Source organism: Nanorana parkeri, unplaced genomic scaffold (assembly GCF_000935625.1).
Source record: "Nanorana parkeri isolate BGI_ZX_2015 unplaced genomic scaffold, ASM93562v1 scaffold784, whole genome shotgun sequence".
In the NCBI taxonomy this organism is placed as follows: domain Eukaryota; kingdom Metazoa; phylum Chordata; class Amphibia; order Anura; family Dicroglossidae; genus Nanorana; species Nanorana parkeri.
In genome coordinates, this window is record NW_017307052.1 from 291835 (window position 1) to 299586 (window position 7752).

Sequence of the window (7752 nt, forward strand, 5' to 3'; positions counted from 1 at the left end):
GTTTTTCCATAAGGCGTAAAGGCCTAAGCGAGCGCAAGGGATTCACATTCCAGCTAAAGGATGTCAGAAGTGGGATTTGAACCCACGCCTCCAGGGGAGACTGCGACCTTAACGCAGCGCCTCAGACCGCTCGGCCATCCTGACCGATGAACAGCTTGCCTCTGGTACGACCGACGACGCTCATTGCTTGCTCCACTGTGCCGATAATAGAGTTGGTCCTCAGGTGCGAGCAAAACGGATGTCAGAAGTGGGATTCGAACCCTAGCCTTCAGAGGAGACTGCGGCCTAAACGCAGCGCCTTAGACCGCTCGGCCATCCTGACCATGAAGTGCTTGTTCCTGATGCGACCGACGACGCTCAGAGCTTGATCCACTGTGCCGATAATAAAGTTGGTCCTCAATGGACTCACGTGTGAGCAAAAGGATGTCAGAAGTGGGATTCGAACCCACACCTCGAGGGGAGACTGCGACCTGAACGCAGCGCCTTAGACCGCTCGGCCATCCTGACCCGTGAAGATGTTGCCCCTGGAACGGCCGATGACGCTCATAGCTTGTTCCACTGTGCTGATAACTCAGCTGAGACCTACGTGTCATCATTTTGGTGTATGTCGCTATTCTGCCAGGAGCTCAATGGAAAAGAAAATCCTCTGAATGTTACATGAAAGAGAAACTGCAGGTGAAGCGCCAAGGTTGGCTCTTAGGCTACAGCGAGACAAACATACCACATTTTAACATTGTTTCAAACTAAAATTGTATTTCACTTGGGGGGCGTGGCCAGCATGTGATCCCGAGCAGACGTGTGCCCGGGAAGCTCCGCTCTATACGACATCCTACTAGTATCCTGGTGCTGATTCTTAGCTACTTACCTGTTGTCAGGTGTGTCCGAATACCTCCTGAGTGGGATCTCGTCATTGGCGGCGGTTTTTATGAAGCGTAACAAGAGCAGATTGACGCGCTCCTCGGGTGGTAGGCCTCGTGCTGTCTCGGAGGCGGCCATCTTGGCTGTGCTGGCTGAATGCAGCAAGATGTCGGTGAGCACGCAGAGAAGCAGCACTGATGTGACGCCTCCCTCTCCAACCAGTTCAGACATTCTGGCAGCCATCACGTCCTGTAAAGAGGCGCTGACGAACAAGATCGACTCCCTTTCTTACGCCATGATTTGGATAAATTCCGAACACGCATGGGGGAGGCGGAGGCCCGGATAACTCAGGTGGAGGAGACAACGCGGGCGGACTCCGTGGAGGTCAGGCAGCTACAACGGCAGCTCCAGGGCCTGCAAGAGAGAGCGGTAGATACCGAAAACCGGCTACGCCGCAACAACATCTGCGTTCTGGGACTCCCTGAGCGGGCGGGGGGTAAAGCACCGGCCGAATTTGCCGAAACCTTTCTGGCCACCCTGCTTGACCTCCAGGACCTGCCACCGACCTTTGTGGTGGAGAGAGCGCATCGAGTCCCGCCCGTCCCGCCAAAATCAGGCACTCTGGCCCGACCGTTCCTGATTCGAATGCTAAACTACAGGGATAGAGATCGGGTCCTTACTGCAGCTAGAGGTCATCCTACTCTACACTACGAAAATGCCCGTCTCTCACTGTATCCGGATTATTCTGCTGAAATGCAACAACGGCGCACATCCTTTACTGACATCAGAAAGAGGCTCCGGGAAAAGGGTTTGCAATATGGCCTCCTATACCCAAGTCGCCTGCAGGTGAGTGATGGCGCCACTACCTGCTTCCTTGATACCCCCGCGGCGGCTGCAGCCTGGCTGGACAACACCTGACTGACACCTACTACGGCCATTGTGGTTGCTTCCACTTGGTAAGCATACATTTGTTAGTTCAAGCTGCCTTCTCTATATCCAGTTAATCAGCACCCCAGAAAAAAGGGAGTTGGAGGAGTCCTGAATCTCGAGGACTTGGAACTCTAATCGGTATACTACACTGCCCTAGCAGACTGGTTTTGGTTGAACGTTTTTTGACTCAGTTCACTCTTTTTTGGGGATCCTAAGCTTCCTGACACACTTTGCTCTAAGAGCTATTGGGGTTATGTGTGGGATTGTCAGGGTGGGTTTGGGGGGGGTTGGGAGGGGATGGAGTGGTTGTTTTTTCCACTGGTTAGATGTTAATTACTGTTACAGGTGGTTGGCTCATGTGCTTAAACTGCAAATGCTTCTGCATGACTTGGCTGGAGGGAACGGCGAAGGTTTTGGAGACTCGGAGGTGTGGCCTCAGTTACTTGTTTATTGTTTTCCTCATGAGTGTGCGGAATCTGGAAGAGATTAAAATCCTGTCGTGGAATATTAGGGGTCTCAACTCCAAATTCAAGCTAACACTGATGTTCAAGTATGTTAGACAACATAATCCCCATATACTCCTTTTACAGGAGACCCACCTGATGGGTAACAGGTTGCTGGCCTTGAGACGTCCCTGGGTACAGCGGTCATTCCATGCCTCGCATTCCGCATACTCGAGGGGGGTGTCAGTGCTGCTCAACAAATCTTTGCCATTCACTATTGAAGAGATTCACACTGACCCTAATGGCAAATTTGTTATTCTAGTGTTTACCATGTGGATGCAGAGATATATTGTTGTCAATGTTTATCTTCCTCCACCGTATAACTCTACTTTATTGTACACATTGTTAGATAAGATTTCATCTCAAGGACCTGCAAAAACACTGTTTATGGGTGATTTTAACTCCACACTGGCACCCGACATGGATAGATCGGGCTCTACTGGATCTGGCCTCTCCGACTTGGGCGATTGGGCGTCGACTGCTGGTCTCACAGAGGTGTGGAGATGGAGGAACCCTATAATTAGGGCTTACTCTTGTTTTTCCGCCTCTTACAAAACTGCATCTCGTATAGATCTGGCATTTGCAGGTGGCACCCTTTTGCCTGACATTGGAGAGGTTGGATACCTACCCGGGGGCATCTCGGATCATTGCCCTATGTGGTTAACCCTGCGGACCAGTCAAAAAAGGGAAAGAGCCCTTTGGAGACTGGCTCCTCACTGGATATCTCATCGTATGGCTCTGGAAGCTATCCCACCTTCCGTTGAACAGTACTGGGAACAAAACGCCTCCACTGCGGGGCCCGCTGTTGTGTGGGACACATTCAAGGCCTACGTGAGAGGTGACTACATGTATCTTCAAAAGGCGATAAGAAAGGAGGACTAAGCTCATACGGATGAACTGCATGCTGCGGAAGCAGAGTGCCTCTCTCGGTATGGGCTGTCCCCCACCCTGGACAGTTTTGAGGGTCTTATGTCAGCAAGACGCAGGCTTAGCTTGCATCTTGCAGACCTCACACGGACTGACTTATACAACCGAAAACAAGACTTCTTTGAGAATGGAGATAAAAATGGGCGTCTGCTGGCAATGTTATCCCAGGCGGCCCAGCCTCAAACGGTAGTTGCCGAATTGCGATCTGGCCCGGACGCAGTTGCCACCTCCCCAGCAGACATCCTGGAAGTATTTAGGAAATATTACTCCACCCTTTATTCATCCACGATCCACGTTGCCGACAGATGCCCAGCCACCGGACCTACGGCCTCTGCTAGATTCTGTAGCCCTTGGGTTGTTATCAGCTGGCCAAATAAACTTTCTGACAAAGCCTATCACAGAAGCTGAGGTGCTCGCAGCCATACGTGCGTTCCCTAATGGTAAAAAACCAGGCCCGGATGGGATTCCTATGGAATTCTACAAAACGCATGCGGGCCTACTGGCCCCCAGATTATGCCAGATGTATACCTCTTGCTTAGAGGTAGATTGCCTACCGTCCTCTATGACGGAAGCCCATGTGATCTTAATCCACAAGCCACCTAGGGACCCGACTGACTGTGCCTCCTACAGGCCAATCGCCCTACTCAACTGTGATTTAAAAATTTTAACCAAACTCCTTAGTGTGCGACTCAACCAACTAACAGACAGTCTGATAGACTCAGATCAAACGGGCTTTATGCCTCGTAGATCCACTGACATAAATCTGCGCCGCCTATTCACGAACTTGCATGCGTCCCACATCAATGGCGGTCAGGGTGGTGGCGTCTCTTGATATAGAAAACCTTTGGGCTGTATTGGACAAAATGGGATTTCCCTTGGAATTCACTCGCTGGCTTAAACTACTATACCATAGCCCTGTGGCCTCTATAAAACTTGGGAATAAACTGTCAGCCCCCTTCCCTATCTGCAGAGGTACTCGGCAAGGTTGTCCGCTGTCGCCCACTCTCTTCGCCTTGGCCATGAAACCTATAGCCGAAGCTCTACGGACGTCCCCACACATTAAGGGACTTAGAATTGGCTGGTTGGAGGAGAGGGTGGCGCTATATGCAGACGACCTGCTTTTATTCCTCAATGATCCGGGACCCTCATTGCAAGGCGCCTTGGATGTTCTCACCGCATTCTCTAGTGTATCGGGCCTAAGAGTCAATTGGCAGAGTCCATACTGTTTCCCATTGATGCAGAGGCCAAGTCTATGCCCGGTGCTGTCACTCAACTCTCCTGGGTAGACTCATTTAAGTATCTTGGGGTTGTAATATCTGGTTCGCCCCAGGAATTTATTGTACTGAACATTTCACCCGATACTGGGTGAAATGAGACAGAAGATGAAAGCTTGGGCGAATTTACCTTTGTCCTTATTGGGGAGGATTAATTTGGTTAAAATGAAGATACTGCCCAAACTGACATACATCTTTCGTAACTCCCCCATATGGATTACTAAACCCTATTTCCACCAAATGAATCAATTAGTCTCCTCATTCTTGTGGGGATCACAGCCCCCGAGATATAAACTCACGACCCTAATGCGCCCCACTCTTCAGGGAGGTTTGGCGCTCCCGGACTTCTATAGATATTTCCTTGCTACCCAGATGGTCACGGCCAACTGGTGGCTCTCGGCCAATGTTAACAACTCCTCGGTCATGCTGGAGGCTGCCATTTTGGGTTCAGTAGAGGCACTAACTGGACTGTTGTATAGAGGTCCGGGAGCCCCCTATCCTCTCACCCCCTCAATGCGCACCACTATCAGGGTCTGGCGCACGGGATTAGCCTGGTGCTCTAGAGCTGCCCTGGAAGTCTCCCCTGATACTCCTTTATGGAATAATCCCCAACTGCCCCACTTTTACATGATTCCTGACCCCTCTTTATGGGCTAAACGTAAAGTAAAATTAATAGCTGATATTGTAAAGGCCAATTCCCTGATGTCTTTTGCTGAGCTAGCCGCTAACTGCTCTGTCCCCCACAAATATATTTTCCGCTACATGCAGCTCTCCCATGCTTTCCATTCTCAGTTCCCAAACATTCACGTTGAACTTGAGGTGAGGTCAGCCTGGGTAGAACCACACTGGAATCTCTTGCAAGGATGGAGAGACTGGTAAAGCCTGCCTCTTGTTTCTATAGCACCCTGCAAAACTTAACTTCCACTAACCTACTAACACTACAATCTAAGTGGAGAGCGGACATTCCCAGCATGGATGAGGAGGACTGGGAGGAGATTTGGGATGCTCCATTTAAACAAATAGTTGCAATAAGAGATAAAATGGTACAATATAAAATTTTCATTTTTCATTCTTTGCTTCCTTTTTTTTCATACAACATATGCCCATTTCAAGTTTACAGAGCTCTGTTGTCACTTTTTCTCCCTTTCATTAAATATGGGCTATTTTTTGCCATCTATTTGGAGATCCTAAAAACATATGAAATTATATATATTTCTGATACCAGATTTTTTCTGTCTATTTTGAATACGTAAGGCATTCAAACGGTGTGTCTCTACATTGTTTTTCCATAACCTATTGCTTAAAAAGTTACTAGCGGAATGCAGCCATATACTGTATATGTGTGTGTGTTTTTTGATACAATCCTTGATATGTTTTGCTATACATATATATATTTTTTAGTATTTCTACAAATGAATAAATATATATTTTTATAAATATCTACTTTATATTTCTTTGAAGGAATGGTGGGATCCCCCTTTTGGGGAATTTTGTACTTTTTCTGTACAATATAAAATCCTTCATAGAGCATACTTCACCCCTAACCGTTTACACAAAATGGATGCATCCATCTCTCCATCCTGCTGGAGATGTACATGCTCGGAGGGTAATTTTTTCCATATATTTTGGGAATGCCCCCTCATTTCCTCCTACTGGGGCTCCATAGTGGACTTCCTCTCGGGAGTCACCTCCTTTCCACTGTCACGGTCACCAAAGGTGTGTCTTCTGGGCCTGGTGGAGGAGGTGGCTCCGCCCAGGTCTGAACGCACAGTTGATAGGGTTGACCTTGTTTTATGCCCGCAAGGCCATTGCCATGTGCTGGAAGAAGCTGGTCCCGCCGGAATTGTCTTTCTGGAAGAAGCTAGTGAATGATAATCTACCCCTATACCAGGACACATATGCCCACAGGGGATGCCCTGACAAATTCCATAAAGTTTGGGATAGCTGGTTAGAATGCACGAATTCTGCGGTAGACTTTGATGCAAGAGTCTGAGTGGGACCTACTGTCCTTCTCGAAAGTAATCCTGTGCCACACGACGAGTTACACTAACTACTACAACACATGCCATGACCGTGCCCGATAGGACGAGTATAAAGAATGATGGTTTTTTGCACAATGAGCTTTGTTGGGGAAACGTTTCCCCACACCTGTACTACGGAACCTTCCAATAGGGAGGGTTCCTCGTTTTATGAGTGTTTTCTTTTCTTTACAATTAGGTTTAGCTATAAGATGTAATAATATGCAATGCTATGCCTGGTGCCCAAACTTTTGGACACAAATAGCTTGCACGGTTGTGTTACATGCGAAAAACAATAAATTATTTTATCCAAAAAAAAAAAAATTGTATTTCACTTCCTGTATTTTGTGGCCTCTAACTCCCAAAATATATTGAAATCTTAGACATATGATATACCCTATAAATCAGGACAAATAAAATAATTTAATATGAATTACATTCTGTTAGCTACATTAATTTCGTACACATTATTAATAGGGATGAACCGATACGATATATATCGGCTGCCGAAACATATCGGCCGAAAATGGCACTTTTGGCTAAATGCCGAAAGTGCAATTTTCCTGCCGATACATCGCTGGTTTCTTTCCTCCCCGCTGAGCACTGCTCTTTGTCCCAGCGGGGAGGAGAGAAAGTGACAGCCGGCCGAGCGCTGTGGTAGGAGAGCGCTATGAGCGGCCGGCGTCTCCTCCCACAGACTCCCATCACAGTCCGGAAGAGCGGTGTGTGGGCGGAGACAGCCCGCGCGGTCACAGGAGGCTGAGCTCTCCTCTCTGCACCGCTCGCTCAGCCTCCTGTGACAGCGTGTCAGAGAGGAGAACAGGCTACAAACACTCAGTGATCACTGAGTGTTTGTTGATATTTGAGGATATGGTATGTTGACTATATCCTCAGTTATGAATGAATGGGAAGTGATCTACATCCCCTCCTACATCACTTCCTGTCCATTCATGATTGTGATTATAGTAAACACACTCTGTCCTCATGTTATGAATGATCAGGAACACTCAGTATAGAGGATTCCTATTCATTGATAACAGGGGATACAGAAAAAGAGATTGAGGACTTTGTGTTCTCTGAGGACTTTGTGTCCTCAATCTCTTTTTCTATTTTAAAAGGGACATTTCAGGGGTTTATATTTCCCCAAAGCACCTAAAAGTAAAGTAAAAAATAAAAATATTTAGTAAAAAATGAATTAATAAATAAAAATACATATTACAAAATTAAAAAGTTTATAAAGAA

General features: G+C 47.5%; 3 non-coding genes across 3 annotated transcripts; all 3 read right to left on the minus strand.

The window, feature by feature from the left end:
• Positions 1–61: 61 nt before the first annotated feature.
• On the minus strand, positions 62–144 carry TRNAL-AAG. Its single transcript has one exon. It is a non-coding gene; the product is annotated as a tRNA-Leu (tRNA).
• Positions 145–239: 95 nt separating this feature from the next.
• Positions 240–322, minus strand: TRNAL-UAG. Its single transcript has one exon. It is a non-coding gene; the product is annotated as a tRNA-Leu (tRNA).
• A 102-nt stretch (positions 323–424) lies between these two features.
• Positions 425–507, minus strand: TRNAL-CAG. The gene has a single exon. It is a non-coding gene; the product is annotated as a tRNA-Leu (tRNA).
• Positions 508–7752: the final 7245 nt, after the last annotated feature.